At 34.8% G+C, this 18,748-nt stretch overlaps 1 protein-coding gene across 1 annotated transcript in view; it reads right to left on the bottom strand.

Annotated features, from left to right (window-relative positions):
* The window catches only part of LOC120623239, an 88,435-nt gene that overhangs the window by 61,538 nt on the left and 8,149 nt on the right, over positions 1-18,748 (bottom strand). The window lies entirely within an intron of this gene.

Here is an 18,748-nt window from a genome sequence, read left to right as displayed (position 1 = left end):
ATACTTTTTATCCCGACATTAAGCTTGGTTCCTTTGGGAGAGGGGATCAGTGTTTGACGATTTTACACCATAACTCCGACAAATTATTACCGATTTAAATAATTGTTTTTGTACTATAGAGGTTATAATATGTGTTTAATTTTGTTCAAACTGTGGTTGGAGATAGACGACAAAACTCTTCAGCGGACAACAGCAAACCCCTCATTTAAGGCTAAAAAAATTAAAGTATTCAGTATCGCTAGATACTGAATACTTTAATTTTTTTAGATCTATAACTAAATTTAATGCCACATCAAAAAACAAAATCAAACGCAGACGAATTCGCGGGCAACAGCTAGTCATAAATAAATTGGCTAATGAGACAGGGATGAGTACGTACAACAGAACAGAAGTGTGAAATCCAGAAACCGGCCCAGTAGAAGAAGAAAAAGAGAGCGATGACTTAAGGTAGTCAAACTAGGATTGCAGCATATGGGATGAATATGTGATATAAGGGATGAAAGTTTGGACTGTTTTTTTTATTACCAAGTCTACAAAATACAAAATAATAAATGTTCTTTATTTCAGGTTTGTAGACTTAGTAATAAAAAAAATCAGTAGAACCTTTCATCCCTTACTTTACAACCATGATATCCAAAAAAACGCTTATACCTACATATAAGAATTTATTATTTAATTTATTAAAAACACTATAAACGTGTGTCTCTTTGTCTTTTTGTAGTCTTCTACCGTATAAACATTTGAACTGATCTTATGAACATATATTTAAATTTGCCGGTAGCTTTCTTTCTGTAGAGCTTATGCACCACAGAGAATCTTCTCAACGAGTAAACCTTATCTTTTTATCAAAGTCAGTTATGACAGAAATTGCTTTTCGCTTGCCCGATCATATTGTAACTAAACTTTGAAACAAGCACTTTCAAAATCGAGTAATAAAAACTTTCAAAATAGAGTAAATTATAAAGAAAGAAAAGCGTAGTCGTTTTTTGTACGAGTATAACACTCGTTCTTTCAAAGAGAAAATGCCGGACAAATGTTGCTCATAACTTTATCCATTACAGTAAAGAACCTGCAGATAAAAATGTAACATAGTTATTTATGGTAGTAAACATTGCAACTCATTTAACTTTAAAGATCATTACATAAAATATATAAATTGATGTGTAAAAAGTAATTAAAAAAGTAAGTGCATTGGTGTAACTTTATAGTAGACAAAGTGCAAACCAAAGTGCTACAAAGTATCAATAGATAAAGTATAAAATCTTTTACTTCTTCATCGGGCACTTCGGTAGGTCTATGTGAGAGAAAACTCACAAGTTACTAGCAAACGAACTGTTATAAATGCCTTCATTGATTACAATTGTGTCAGGCGAATGGAAGCCATTGGAAGTTGCACAAATAATATTATTAGTCTATCTGAAGCCTTTTTTTTTTATCACTCTGCAACATAATTGCCCAAGTGATAAGAAGGCTCACTATCTATATTCTTGTCCTTGGCCAATCGCTTAACTTTCGCTTCTTTTCAGGACAACTACGGGAACCTTCTTAAAGCGCGATGGAAAGAGTTATGCAAGAAGTGTCTTATCGTGATCAAATTTGGAATAAGGACATCAGTTTAAAAGCGTGAAACCGGCATAGCAGGGCAAATATAGCTCAATGGACAGATGGCACTGAGGTTGGAATAGTGATCAACACTGCATAGTGCAGTGTCGGTAACTTTACAGACAATTAATTGTCAGGCAACATTACACACACACACACAGACAGTTGAAGATAACCGTTGGACCCAAGCGAAAATATGAAATCCCTACAAGAATCCCTAAAAAATACCTATAACTATTTCAACTGGTGGATTGCCTTATCGCTTAGCATATCATTTTAAGTGCTATGGCATGTAGGATTAAGAATAAAGCTAAAGAAATTAATAAAACATTATTGCCATTGACGAACTCTGAGAGAATTTAAGGAATTCTACTAGATAATTTAAATTGCGAACTTGATATGACATAAAAATTAGAAATCTTTAATAAAATAACCATTCATTAGTCAAATAAAATAAGCTTTTTAAGACTTCCTCAAATCTCTTTTATTATAGATAATAAAAAAATCTCTTTTATTATAAATTTTTAATTTATAAATCTCTTTTATTATAGATAATAAAAGAGATTATATTATCTATAATAAAAGTCATGTTATTATAAATAGTCATGTTGTTTATGGCCAAACGTTTTACTTTTGTTAAAGTAACATCATCTCTCTACTTTGCTTTTACACATGGTATACTCTTGTATACTTATTCATTGATCATAGTACCAGCCTATCCAGCATTACTGGCAATAGCACTTCATCGGTTCACCTTACTTAGGCTAAATAAAAAAATCGGGTTGAAAATATTTTTTTAAGAATAAAATTCTAAGGAAGTACTTTGTTGCTATATCAACTCGGCATCTTAACGTTTTTCGGTTCTCCTAGATACGGCACTGGTCAAGCTGATAAACGTTTCTTAAAATCTGGATGCATGTTCGAGATATTATAACAAGTGTTAATCGTATTACACAAGAATTAATCGTAGCATACGCTACGCAGCAGCGTAGCGCATGCACTTTTAAATGTCATCGCAACTCTTAGGAAGGTATAATAAGTAAAACAGTTTATATGTGTATGTATGTAACTTATTTTGAACCAAGGTAATACATTTAAGTATATACATTGATATATACAACGTTTAAATAACTAAAATATTACTTCACAGGCTTTAGAGGTGCATAATTTACTGTCGCAGGATACAGAAAGTATTATAAAAATTACTTACTGCGTTTACCGAATTTGGCGTAACACAACCAGCCAAATCGGAACCCTGAACTACAAACATGTTTTAGTTTCTCTCTACCTATTGAGATGTAAAACTGTTGCTGATACTAGCAAATAAGAAAAAGAAAAATCACTAATATTTTCCTCATGTATAAAGAGATTGCGACGGCAATCCGGAATTCCTCATCTTCTATCTCACATACACTGATTCTAAATAAACAGTATAAAAATACCTAGTTCTTTATTTAGACTACTAATCTGATCTTCTTATCTTAAATCGGATTACCCTCGAGGGTCAGTCAAATTATTAACAATTATAGGAAAATAAAGCTGCATTTTTTTACGAAAATTAAATCTATTAATAAGACAGTCATTGTAGACTAGCTGCACCCTGCGGTTCCGCACGTTAACTACGGATTGCGGCGTAGCTTAACAGGTGCAGCTTTTATTCGGATTGCCAGTTCTAGACACACAAACAAAGTGCTAAGATTTTGTGTGGATAGTAAAACTAACGATGCAACTTTATAATCGAGTAAAGTATGTGATATACTAATCGAAGCCTAAATCACCATGGCAGTAGAATAATGAAGTGTTAGTCATACGCGCTAGGCAATTAAAGTTGATTTAAGTCAGTAAAAGGATGGATGAGCAACTTTTTTATATAAGTTATTCAAGTTATTCACCTGGCATGTTTGCATGCACTTATTACGTCTTAAGTGAGGGGTTTGCTTTCCCACAATATGAACAAGATCTTCACAAAATGTGAGCATAATGAAACTAATTATAAAACCATCCTAGTGAAAATAAATTACTAAAATCGGTTAAGGAATGTTTGGACTAAAATCGGATTTAAGTATATATTATTTTATTCCGGAGTATTAGCTATATATTTGCCAAAGTGCACTTACAAATATTTAGTAGTTTTTGCGTGCACAAACCAACAGAATTACAGACAAACAGACAAAAGTTCAAAAAATTGCATTTTTACGTTCAATTTCTTATTTCTAAAGTTTCTCAGTTATCTTATTGCAAAAATCTTCAATGCAAATGCATGGCTAGTCTACGATTTTATTATATAGGTATATAGATATAGAAGATATAGATCATCTGTATGCCTGGTATTCTTCTACTACTCGTACAATGTGATCACTTCTAGCATGCACCACAAATTGTGGAACAAACTTGCATCTAATCTGTTCTCTCAAAAGTTTGTTGAGTTTATTCAAGAGGCGGATAAACAAATTCCTTAAAAACCAACAACGCTTTGGTGGTTCCTCTGGTGCAGCAGATGTTCAAGGGCGAAGGTAATTGATATAAAAATTCTGTTATAGCCAGAATTACGTAAATGATAGAAGGATATTCAGATAGGTCGAATCCAATAATTGCACTGACCCGGTTGTTTTTTTTAATTAGTAATTTTGTTGTTGTTTTTTAAATAGTTTTGAGAGACAATGTGAGATAGTGATGCGGGTTTGGAACCCTTGTAGCTTAACTTAGTTTTAAGTTTACTAATGTATCTAATAATAACCATTTTTTACTACTAGGTATGTTTATTTTTTTATGTAATGTACACACCCAAAGCGCCATCTATGGGCCTATTTGAATAAAGAAATACTTGAAAAAAAAGAAGAGATCAAACTTATACGAGCAAAGTTTGTCAGTTATAAATCGTAGAGTATAAAAATTTAATAGGATAACTGCAGTCACACCATCCCAGTTCGCCAGAACCTCATTTACTAACGAGATGGTTCAGTGTTTAATCGAGCGCTACTCTATTGCAAGTTAGCGGGTAGGTCCATTAATTATGCTCTCGCAGAACAGTATGATTTAATAATGAATCGTATTAGTGAGAAATGTATCACTTAAGGAGAGAATCATTTACTATCCTAATTTTCGGATGACATTATTTTATTTTTACTAAACGGTTTTTTTATATCATAATCAAAATCGCCAGAATTTGAACGAATGGCGAATTAATTAATGAATAGTTTTGCGAGTTTATCCAAATATATTATATCGTTTCACCCAACACCTGTTAAAAAATCATAAATACGCACACAAATGGTTACTTATAGGGCAAAGTAATAAATTACACTGTTCATGCTAATATTTGTATAATATATGCCCACGATCTTTTCTAAATTTTCGAATTACTGTGTGACACCACCAATGCGGGTTCTGTAAATATTTCATTCATGGATAGACTAATGGGCCTATATATGGATGTTGTTCAATAAGAATATTCTAAAAGTTCACATTAAAAGCGTGACACGACAGGAATCTATTGCAGAATGCAACTAAAAAATAATTTATTTGCAGCAAATTTGCGTTAGAGGTAACATTTAAAAATGTTACAGAGGAAAGATTTTTAGTCAGAAATATTTTTAAGAATAAAAACATATCATGTTTTCGCTGTGATGATAAGTGTATAGACTTAGTTATAGAATTATTATCATCATAGTGTTTATAAAATACTACACAGCTTTTCGTATTGCCTATATGATTTCTTGTGCTTTTTGTCGTTTTGATGTGTGTCTATTCTATTTTTCTCTTATAATTCAGTAATATTAACATTGTTTTAACCTCATTTCAAAATACTCCTAGAATACATCTTAGTACACATTATGCTATAATAATAGCTGTCTACCTACAATGGTAACTTAAATTTCCGTTTTTCAATCGTTCCAACCTTAAATTGAATTTATGTATTGCGAAATATACCTATGCATATTTGACTTCGAAAACTTCCAAACAGAAAAATTCCTGTACCTTCCCATTACTGTGAACTGAGAGTTCGGAAATCGATATATTGGTACGTTGAAATCTTAAATCGAACTATAATAGCAGATCATTTTATTAAATGACGTTAATATTCCTGAGTAATAACTCGTGAGCGTCCTGCACTTACCTAAAATGTTCATAAGCACGGCAACCGAAATATATATATATCTGGTAAAATAAATGATCTCACCTCTGCAGATAGAACTATATTACTGCCTATTCACTATAAAGCCAAGCTAGGTTTAAAGTATCATAAAACTATATAAAAGTTTTGTCTGGTAGGCTTCGATCGTGATTAGAGTTAAAACCCTAATGACAAAGACGTGCTGCTAAACATTCCGTTCCGATTTAACGTTCCGGTATAGAGCCGTCTAGAATCCACCCAAGTGAAATTGAAGTTAAGAGCTAACTTGGACTGAAAAAAAGACTGTACCGTAGCAAGTACCTGTGTTACCTAACCACGAAACTAAACCATTTGTCGAACATGTCGCTTCGTAACGGATTTGATGTTGGGAATCGTTAAGAAATCCACTAACCACCCGATCAAAAGAACGTGCCCAGTCAGCCAGTAACTAGCTGTTATTAGTGTATTATCTATGCCACTAAAATGCTAAATTCCTTGGGAGTCATTATGACCGACACTAAACAACAATAGCGGTAAAGGCAGTCTATACCTTTAATTTGCTACTTCTTCGGATCGATTGCATTTTTCATTCTTCCAACTTATTTTATATTTCATATAACTCTTAGGGTGTAACAGCGTCACTGGGGATTGGGGCGAGTGCGTAAGGAGTCAGACCTGGCCAGTAGTTGAATCCCGGGGTTCGACGAATCGAACAGGCGTGACCTTCCAACTAGATAAAACCATACACTATAAACGGTATTAGTGGAGGGGGCAAATAACAGCGACATATATAAGCTAATAACTAACTTAAACATAAATAAGCTAATATTATTAATCTTAAAAATAAACATAATTTCAAAAACAGTATATAACCTGCATCATCGTCTAGATGCCTACGTACCGTCAATAAAGAAGGTGGACAATATATAAACGCTCGAAGAAAGAAACTAAAATTTAAGATTCGTTAATTTTAACGTAAAGAACCGTACGAAATGTTTAAGATAAGTTTAAACGAAATAAATACGTAGCTTAATCTGTTACTCTTATTTGACAGCTAAAGCTAGGTAAACAGGCTAGTGTATTTAATAAATATAATATTCTTCGTCCCGATGTAACACTTTTTTGCGGTATAAAGACCTGCTTATTATTCTAACCCTGATTTGACAGGCTTCCCGTTTTTACAAGACACAATATTTTTCACCAGATACGGTAAAAGCGTATCAGATTGTCATCCAAAAGAAAGTATTTCGTAATTTTTATTTCACTTAGGTCACGCAATCTCGTTCGGTTTGGTGATCCATAAAATAAACTACAGTTACTGACCTAAAGTGTCAATCGGAAGTGCTCATAGCTTGAAGAACCGTTGAACGCTGGGTGCTAAGATGCTGGAATGGCGATCCTGCTCCGGTAAATGCAGCATCGGTAGACCGATTTAGAGGATAGGCGATATCAAACTGGAGTAGCTGGACGCACGCTGACGCAGACTGTGAAATTTTGCACTCTCTACAAAAGCCCTAAGCACAGCAATAAACTACCATTATTTAACATTACGATGATGACGATAAATATTTAAAGTACTAAAATAATAACAATACCACAAAAGTTATAATGAATTTTGAAGTGTAAGCACTAGTATCCAGTGACCAAAACATCATTAAACATTCAATAGCCAACATTCAGAATTCAGATGTTATGAAGCGAGCAGTTCCGAAGGGCTTATAGCTTTATTATTTTTGTTTCAGCAATCCTATCCAGAGTGTTGCTCGGGCGTGCATATACTGAAAAATACTTTTACTCTCTGCTTCACTTACTCTCTTCATTCTTTACATTGCTAACTGGTTATATTTAATTACTAGCTGACCCGCGCAACTTCGTCTGCATCAAGTATAATCAAAATATTTTTAAGCATTTATATACCTACCCGTCGTAACGTTTAAACGATTGGTCCAATTTGAATAATTTAAAGAGGAATTTGCAGGTACATAATCAATTTTAACTATAAAACTATTTATTTGGATAAAGATCTGATAGGAACGTCACCATCTTAAGTTTGTACCAGTGTTTTGATTGACAAATTATAACAAAAAGCGGTTATTGTGCCTTAACAGTTAGACATTTAGCCTCCCGGACTTTTTTTTAAAGTAATAATGATTACTTTAAACATCTCCGTCGATTCATACAAACATACTCACAAAATTTCGCATTTATAATAAAAGTAAGATGGTACGCATGCATTCGATCGTTTTCCCATATGCCTTGCGACTCGCTGTTATCTGTGAAGATTTATGTCCTTTATCTCCGACAATATTTATCAGATCTTCATTAAAATTACACAACACATGCTTGATAGTATATACTTTCAAATAAAAAAAGAATGATTTAAATCGATTGAAATTTAACGGAGCTGTGAAGTAAAATTTGTAAAAATTTTCATCTCATTTCCCGGGAGAAGCTTTTTGTTTATCGGGATAAAAAGTAGCCTATATGTTGACCCGGAATATCATTTTATTTAAATCCGTTCAGTAGATTTCACGTGATGCCCGGACGGACAGATAGACAGACAGACAGACAGACAAAAATTAAATAAAAATCTGTTTTAGACTCAGTATCGATTATAAAGCATCCCCAGGTCACAATTTTCAAAATATATTAAATGTACAGAAATCTTCCAGTTACAGTTTTATTATAAGTATAGATTTTTGGCCCCCCTAGTTCAACTTCGTCCGTCTGTAGTAGATAAAAGTGGGTAAAGCACTGCCTCACCCAATAAGTATCCTACTGGCCACAGGGGACAGGAATACAGGGTTCCAATGCGATTTATTAAGCTTTCACAGTTCTTATTAACGAACAAGATTGACGGCTCAATACACGGGCATCGGACAGTGCCAATAGGTAAAAAAACTCCGAGCTGGTACTGAAAATGTTTTGACAGACATCCATAATATCTAATAATGTGTGGTCTTAGCCGATATTGTGTAAGAGCTAACTTGGACTGAAAAAGACTGTACCGTAGCAAGTACCTGTATTACTTAACCACGAAGCTAAACCATTTGTCGAACATGTCGCTATGTAACGGATTTGATGTTGGGAATCGTTAAGAATTCCACTAACCACCTCATCAAAAGAACGGTAATGATCTGGAGTCAAATTGTAAACTAGTAAACCATAAAGTAATTTTAAATTACATGAGCTAATTGAGTTAATTATTGAGTTCCTCTGTAATCTCTGTTTATCAGGAATTTTCACTACCACAGTTATAAAAATAAGTAGTGTCCGCCAACATGCCTCGGAAACATTAAGCCGTTGGCCCATGTCACTATCACTGATAATAAAATTAAAGAAGGCACCTAAATTTTAATACATAACATTTCAATCAGAGCTTTTTCAGTTATAAATTTGAAAAAAAAAATGCCTTCTCGAGGTGACGACTTATAACTGAAAACAATTTAAGTGTCACCTAAGAAGATGTCGCCCCAAACAAACATCAAAATATAACGGAGTGTTGGCTGAAGAGCTTAGATAAACATAGCACTAGAGGGCGTAGAGCCCGCGAACGGAACGAAATAAAAACATATTGAACAAATTCAATTCTCATGGAAAAGCATGCTTACTTTGATAAAATGTGTTATTTTCTTACTATAAGTTGCATACTTTTTTACATCGTACCTTACTTATGTTTTCATTTTTTTTAACATGGTCTCCATTTATATTCGGTGAACATCAGATGATAAGGAACTTCGTTGGAAATGTACGGTACATTACGGATCACGCGTATTTAGTAAAAAATGCCAGAGTATACCTTTAATGTGATATAAAAAAATAAAAAAACTTTGGTACAGATTTTATTATCATAATCAAAATACCTTGACATACAATTGGGCAGAAGAACGGATAAATAATAATTGGTCCTACAATCTATAAGTGTTCGATTTTCCCATTATGAGGTTGGGAACTCTAGATAATAGAATATACAATTTTTAAATACTTACATGGCATTATACTTCAAATGATACTCACAATATTAATCATGAACTAGTATCAATCCTACATAACAAAATTTAAATTAATATAACAGCAGGTATATTTACTATTACGTTCCAACCCAAAACTTCTTCCATCAAAGACACCCGACCGACCCCGAAAAGTGACACCTCATTAAACGAAATAGCACTCAGTTCAGGTTACGAGCCACAACCAGCAACCTGCATTAATATTGTTCTTATAGGTTTCTATATAGGTAACTATAAAAATGGTAGGTATTCAAACTTTTAGTAGATACTCGGCAGCAGAAATAAACGAACGTAACTCAGCAGGAAACTTTACAAATTGTCACGTCGATACTTTCCGGAAAGGAGACGTTGATATAAAGTTGGCTGTAAGTAAAATAACAGAATAGGTACTACTTAATATAAAATGTTGTTACCTTTACCTGCGATTTCAATGTTCATCATCATCACCTCAACCGAAGGAAGCCCACTACTCGACATATGTCTTTATTGGGAATTTCCACAAGAGACGTACCTGTACCGCTTGAATCTCCCGCAGTGTCTCCCGACGACTCGTATTTATTCGCACTTATTATTACATCTTATTATTATTATTATTACATTTTTTGGGGCTCTACCAACGCTGCGATTTTCGACACCGAGTCACTACTCACGCAGCCTAAGACCCCAATACACTTCGGCCCTCCAACTTTCAGGCTCCGCTTTCCGCCCATTGCTATTAGAGAGGTAGAGGTAACCATTGGATAGAAGCAGGCGTTTCTTAGCAGAATTCCATGATATATTATGAAAATTAAGCTTAATTTTATTTTTTATTTTAGGTTATATTTATAAAACAATTATTTTAAAAATATTTAATAAATAATAATATAGCTTAATTTTTATTCATTGTAAAGTCAACCTCTCCTAGACATATATGAATATATAACATCTCCTGAGGATACTCCGGTATCGGAGCGAAACGTACGACCATTGCCGAAGATCTGCTTTACGCAGAGTATAGCAAATTAAGCATTATTTTTATAGTAGAGGTAACCGTTACCCAAACAGTTAACATAACGAATAAAAGTATAAAGAATTAGGTATGCACTTGTCCTAGTTACACTATCAGGTTAACAAACTTCATGTAAAATGACCAAATAACGCAAACGGAGATTTAACGTTAATTTTACATGAAAGGAATTCGTTTAGGACCTGTAAAAAGCTTTTTTTCCCAAAAATATGTGCCCTAATTTCATTACGGACTTATGAGTGATTTTGCTAATCTCGTCTGGTGGTTTGTATTGTTATTTAGGAACAAAAGGAGCCTACATAAAGTGGTGTGATGGCAGATTAGAATACAGTTGTCACCAACCTTCTTCTTCCCGCGAGTGTTTTACGAGGTGTCGATGGGAATATAATGGAAAACAGGCACGTCATCTGTGCTACTAACTACCATTTAGTAGAATCACCAACTCGTCTGCCCTTCGTGGGGATTATGGGCAAATCCATCCGTTGTGAGAGGACTTTAGTCCAGCAGTGGACTGTAATAGGCCGATAATGACGAGGATGATGATGACCATAAATCATGATACTAATTATATTCTACTTTAATATAACCACTAGTTTACAATGCGAAATAACTTTTGAACCCACGTCACATTTTTCTTGCAAACATACAGTAGCGTTAAAAAATGTGTATACCCACAAATTAGAGGAAAAACTTACTTTGTCACAAAACAGATTAATGTAGAAACTAGCGTAATTCCATTTTCCCGAGTTATGTTATAACGTCAAACACATTTAACTCGACTCGTGACATAGGTACCTACAGCCATTTTCTCAAATTACGAATGTTTGGGTAGAGGTGAACAGCGCTTCCAATGATTGACACGAAATAAATTCTAGTCTTATTATAAATATTTGATGGATTGTTACAAAGCAGTTTAAACAAAAAGAACAACAACCAGCTAACCATAAATTCCAAAACACGTTCTAATAGATTAATACAAAACAAAGTTGCAGTCAATTCTATTAATAAAGCTTATATTTGAAAGTACATATAGATCCCGCTGAAAAGTAGGTCACCATGAGTTTAACTGCGAGCGACGGCAGGGAATGGCTGCTTACAGAAAATGATCGTTTGTTTCTCCACAGAAAACGCCCTTTCTGAAAAACGGGTGCGAGAATCATAATTACTAATTAGCTGCTCTTATATTTCTAGTACAGAATATTTTGTTTTATACCTGCTCTTAATTCAGTCTTAGTGCAGTTAAAAGCATACCTGTTTCGTCAGTTATACTAATTTAACGGGTATTGGAAGATTAAGTTAACGTGGCAATTTTATAATAACGGAGCCGTAAGCGAGGTTTAAAATAGCGCATACTGTAATCATATGTAATATACATATAATATTTATTTCAAAAAAAGGTTTCAATAAGATTTTATTATTACAAAACTTTTTAACATCATTCCATAAGTTATCCCTTGACTGCAATCTCATTTGTTGGTACGTGATCTTGCAGTCTAAGGTGGTAGCGAAATAACCTGCGAGGGCTTGGGCAGATAAATTATCTCTAATCTGTTTCTGCGCGAAATCGTACCCGAATGCTTAATTAATCGCTCTAAGGCACGTCGGTTGTCGGTTTCATTTTGAGCCCTCATTCCAAAGAGGTATTTTTTTATTATTTAGCAAAAGCAAAGAGTATACAGACAATCAGCGAGACAATTTGCGTAGATTTTCTTATTTTACCGAAATTTTAACGCGTACAAACAACAACCAATTTTTTTTTCTATATTTTATAGCGAGGTATGCTGGCAATCAACATCTGTCAACCAGGTCCGCTAGTTTATTAACAACACACAATAATAACTCACAATAATCACTCACATTTATATTAGAATGTAACTGTAAAAAAAAAATTGTGCATATCGATCCTCAGAACTCTTTTAACGCGACGCGACCCATACCTAGCGGAGGTAGCGATCGTTTCGTCGGAGAAAACTTTGCTCCGTGTCACCCTGTCGCTCCTTCCGGTAAGGGACCGTCGCCGCGGCCGTAAGCAATTTGCCTTTCTTACACTTACACCGGACGAAATCAATTTTATCGAATAACGATAGAGGATATTAGAATAATTCTATTGGCGGGAGGGAGATCTTTCCAAGCGACTATCAAAATAGTTACTTCAACTAGGCAATCCCAGTAGCATGTAGAGTTTACTAAGACGTTTACTTATTATATTATGTTTAATAATTATAATTTCGATATGAACCAGTATTAACGACCTCTGATGACTTTGAATGTAGCTTTGAGCTATCAAAGGAGCTATCCTAAACGATTAAAACACAAACTAATAAATAACTTCAAAATGTGTGGTTTAAGATTCTCATAGTATGCTGCACAAGTTTACGTAACGTTTAATAGGATTGTGTGCCAGTTTGTTTTATTTGTTACCTATTTTCGGCTCAACAAATGAACCAACCTTGATGTTTAGCACACATGTAGCTTACATCCGGGAGATAGTCATAGGATAATATTTATCAAGGAAAAGCTGCTGCTAAAAGTTTCCCGCGGATAATTGACCGCTTAAGCTATTTTGTAACCTCATCATCATCATCATCATCATATCAACCCTTTACCGGCCCATTACAGGGCACGGGTCTCCACCCACAGTGATAGTAGCCATAGTCCACCGATGGCCAGTGCGGATTGGTGGACTCCACACGCCTTTGAGAATATTAAAGAAAACTCTCAGGCATGCAGGTTTTCTCACGATGTTTTCCTTCACTGTTGAAGCAAGGGATATTTTAATTGCTTAAAACGCTCAAAACTACAAAAGTTAGAGGTGCGTGCATCTTGGAACTTATCTCGGTGTAATTTAAATATAAATAGTTTGCATCCTGGAGGATTCAAACGTATCAATAGGAATTTTATCTCAGTAAAATAAGGGCTTCCTGCTGGAGTTTTAAAAACCCGAAATAAACGAGGACGATGGTGCAGCAAACAGCTAACTGGCCCATTATAAAATGATTATTACCGCTTAAGTTACTGATATATATGAACATATTTTATCGATCTACTTAAATACTTTTAAATACCGTTACTACTAAAAAATATTCAAACTGGTAGATATCTAAATTATATCTAGCTATCACTAAATCTTTTTTATTAGATAAGTTATGAAACTAGTTAAGATAAACTCTACTTTATTTGTAGGTATATCTAGGCCGCATAAATAAGTAGGTCAACTATAAGAGAAACCGCGCGCCACAATACGGGGATGTTAGTTTAGTAAACCTTTGCTCTGCGTTGCCGGACGTGTTTTAATACATAAGTGAAATGAATATTGATATAATAATTATTTTTCTGTTTACGGCAGTTATCGAATGAAATGAAAACCCAATCAGTTATTCCATACCATCACATTTACCACTGATAAAGACGGTAGACTCCGTCATCGTTTCAACTAATAGACAGCTACAGCATTAGGGCTAAGATGTCCGCCACAAGATAACTATGTCTCTATTAATCTTATCTTATAGGAAAATCGGTGACAGCCTATTGGGTAAGACTTCGGCCACCCGTTCGGGGGAATCAATTACGATGCTCTAACTTTTCGGAGACATACAGACAGCGTTTTTAAACGCTCAAGTATAATGCTTTAACGGTAAAGGAGACATCGTGAAGAACTCCGCTAGCTTTAGAGTTATCAATATTGTTCTCAAGGGCGCGAACTCTACCAATACACACTTGGCCAGCGTGGACTGTGCTCTAGGCCTTTCTCATTCTGTGAGAAGACCTGTGCCCTGTAGAGGGCCGATAGTGCGTGATAATGATGATGATCTCATAGAAATAGATCGAATAAATGGCAGACATAGTTATCACGTGGCGCGCGTTAACCCTACTCGACGTCCGTCTCGTGGTGGAAATCCATAGTACCTACACATGTCGTCTGTGTCGCATTGATCCTGTATTCGTCAGCTGGGGCTCGGTTGATGTCGACTGTCCTCCTAGTGTTGTTTCAATAGACGTTGTTTCACCTGACTTTACTTCAGCTACATTATATTGGCAGACAGAGCTATCTATGTCCTTTATACTTATTGCTACTTCAACTTACCGACTCTCCTGAGCTAGACAGTCGAATTAAGGTATCCTATGGATCTCCACATTCTGATTTGATCACTTCATTCCCCTCTGGCACCGACAGAGCCTGAGTTTTTTAACAGTGTAATAATATTAACCATACAATTAGAATTCAAAGATGTTTGCGAATGCGAATGACAGTATAAGCTTTTAGAGCAAACGACGACCTAATTTATATAGTGAAGATAGCATTATTCATTTTTGGTATGGTTAAAAAAAGGCCGTTGCGTTGAGGCAATAATCATTTTACACTGCTAGAAAATGACAGTTTTAAATCTTGGTGCGTTTAACGACCTTTTTGAATTCAAAGTTCAAAAAACAAGTTTTCGCAGAATTCTAACTCTAACTCTATTAAGGTCATGTAAAGAAAAATATTCAACAAATGTTATACCTATTTTAATCCATATTTATAAGTATTCAAACCTTTCATAAACTGCTAAAAATATACTCTCAAGGTGTTCCTGATCATTAATCTTCTTTTCTTTCTTTACCTAAACGCCATTTCTTGTGATCACCGAAATGTACAGCGCTTACTTAAGACACCTAATGACGTAGTGCAGATTTAATGAAGATTTCACAAGAGTTCTTCGGCTGAAAGGTTTCAAGCCATAATTCTCGCCTTTTGTTCCCTTTGTCTTGCGGCACGGCAACTTAAAACGCCAACGTGGGCAATACTTGGCGATCTTTGTAAAAAACTTTTTCTACTAAACGGGCATGCAAAACAATATTGTGGGGAGTTTTTTACAGCTATGATCGTCTCTCACATAAATAGTTTCTGTTATGTGCAACTGACCTAATGAAATATGTTATGGATCTCTCAATTTTTCTGACTAGCCCTTGACTAGAATGTCACCAGGTGGTATGAGATAACGCAATTCAAACTAGACGCGGACAAGACTTTCAGCAGTTCCTCTTTTCAATTGTTATCGCTTGGTGGCACACCTTGGTCAGTAGGGTGTTATGTAGCCCCAACCAGCCAGACACAATATGTTACAATCCTGATGAAATAGATTTTATTAATCCTAGCCCTTCTTCTGACTCCGATAGAGACCTACTGATGAAATCCTATAAAGGTTACTTGCTGGTTTAAATAAACTCTACATGCGTTGTTTTTGGTGAAATCTCTTTAAGTTATAGGTATCGGAGGAGTTCTAATGCCGGTAAGGGTCTACGAGCAAACCGCCAAGCATTCTTTTATTCCACTTGGAAAGCAATTAAGAATACTGGTTTGATAAACTGCGATGCTTCTTCACGATTAGTGCGCTCCAGTATTACATGACCATCGTGAGTAACAGTACAGTAGTAGTACAAATTAAAACCGTACGGCAGACTGACGCCTCCCATTTTTTACTCTCGAACATAGAAATATATATTAAGTTAACATAAAATGAATGAAAACTTCCATTATCATTGATTCCCAGAACAATAGGGTATCCCGTGAGCGCACTTGGTATGCCGACTCAACTTTTCTCCCTAGCAGAAACGTGGCGTAAAATTCAAAACAGTTGGCAACACTTCTTGGAATTCACTTTTTACATACTGCTCCTTACGTTTAAACGCTTCATTAAATTTTCATGAGATTCAGATAACGATACAGATTAGGCAACAATGGTTACTTTGTATGCAAGGAAAAATGTCAATGATAATTCTTTCACAGTGGGGATTAAAAAGGAGCACAAGCATAAATACGCTAATTCAGTTTGTGTAACAATTCTGAACAGGTGAAACTTACATTTTTTAACATTATACTTAAGGTGAATCTAATTGTGACGAACTCGTAAATAAAAATAGTTGCGTATATTAAATAATCAATACTTAATTCTATATACGTCGCAAAGAAGATCTTATGCTCTAACTTTGGGAATCACATACCAACTTATAACAGTTATCCACATAAAAATTAAAAACGTCACAATTAAACAGTATTGTATTGAGCAGTAACTAGTATATTATGTCAGCTGTTGGCCACAGCTTCGTACGCGGTTTTTTGGTTTCTTCATAAATTCTGCGGGAATCACAAACTTTCCCGGGATAAAAAGCAACCTATGTGTTAATCCAGGGTATAATATATTTCCATTCCAAAATTCAGTGAAATTGGTTCAGTAGTTTTGGCGTGAAAGAGTAACAAACATTCATCCATCCATCCATAAAAAAGTCGTAGGGCTATTTCTACTTAGTCGCTGCTTTTCTCAAATGTACATAAACCAAAGAAATCTATAAAAATAAGGTAAGTACTTGTTACTTAAGATTTATCACGCGCCCTTCGCCTGGAGGCCAACATTGTAAGGAAACCTGCATATCTCGAGATAAATTATGAAAAATGTCTTCCTTCAATCTGCACTGGCGCCCCATAAAAATATTAGCTCTGCAAATGGAAGAATTCGTTTATTCCAAGTTTACGTAAACTGTGGCCATCACTGTTATAATATACCACGTTGATATTAACAATTTGTACTTCCAATACATAAAGATATAATGGTTGTTATGTTCAACTACGGATCAGGACTTGGGGTTTATCCCCGGATCAGACCAAATTATTGTAATTGGGTTTTTCTGAATACTCTCAGTATCAGCTCGAAGTAGGAAAACCGACGGAGTCCACTCCCGTGCAACAGAAAGCAAATTATCGTTTTGGGCAATTATTATAACATGGTAATTACCTAGCCTGTATTGTGGGTTATTATTTAAAAAAAAACACTTACAATCGCTAAAGCCCAGCGTTGGACCTATGCTGTAAAACCATCTCTTTAATGAGGGAGAAGGCCCGTGCCCGGAGTGGGTCGGTACTAAGCTCTATAACTCGCAACCTCCACACAAATTTGTAAAAATGTGTGCAATTTATAAATACTTGGCAAATCGTTCGTTGTAAAGTCAAGATCTCCTGAGGATGCTCCGGATAAACTTGACCACACAAATTTGTCTAGCGGCCACGGATTATTGCAAATTAAACTTAATGTTCACTGTATATCACGGACTTCCGTAAAGAATGAATCTGGTGTAACAGAGGGGCAAAATGCTTTTACACATAGGATGTACTGTTTGTAACGCTAAACAAGAATAAATGTTTTCTTCCTCTTTAATTCTTCTATACATTGTAGCTGCTTTCTTTTATATCAATCTACTCTGTAAATAATACTCTATTTATAATAACTTATTACGTGATTCGTAACCTTATTTGATTTCAGAACGTTACAAACTAAAACTTGACCTAAAATGCTATGTGGCTGCTTCTTACATTTTTACATTTCCACTATTTAGTTACAAATTAAACATGCAAAAAATAATATAATATTTGTAATTTTAACCCAAAAAGAAAACCTAACTATACTAACATTTGTCTTATAGGTCGCGTTGAATAATTTTTGCTGTGGAAAAATTAATCAGTGGAAAATTAATTAGTCATAAATATGGTCAAGAATCACACATACTCAAGATATCTTTATTTCGCTGTACAGAACTTAATAGGCTATATTGTTTGTATTACATTTAGGAGTACTCAGCATCTTAAAGGAGTCAGAAGTTCTTTAGAAATTTAAACAAAGTACCTACCTAAATAAAACAAATGAAAATGATAAAACTGAGTTAACATAAAATGTTAGATTCAAAATATTGAGGGAAGTGGATGAAATCATTGCGGGAGGAAATTAGAGCGCATGCGCGGAAGGTACGCCTGCGCACCAACACTTAACCTCAATCCAGACATGTTTTTGAATGAAACTTCATTCGCAAGGCCCTACGACCGCACTTTGCTTTCAGAACTCCTCAACTTATCCGTTGTTTTATCGAATCTCTCAACTAAGCTCATTGCTAACCTTCTTCTTACTAAAGATTAATTACTAGGGAAGAGAATAAAAGTATCAGGTGAACATGAAACCGTGACTAGTTCTGCTTGAATTATTTATATAT

Source organism: Pararge aegeria, chromosome 4 (assembly GCF_905163445.1).
Source record: "Pararge aegeria chromosome 4, ilParAegt1.1, whole genome shotgun sequence".
Classification (NCBI taxonomy): domain Eukaryota; kingdom Metazoa; phylum Arthropoda; class Insecta; order Lepidoptera; family Nymphalidae; genus Pararge; species Pararge aegeria.
Note: the sequence above shows the minus strand (reverse complement) of the source record. Positions and strands in the feature narration are given on the sequence as shown.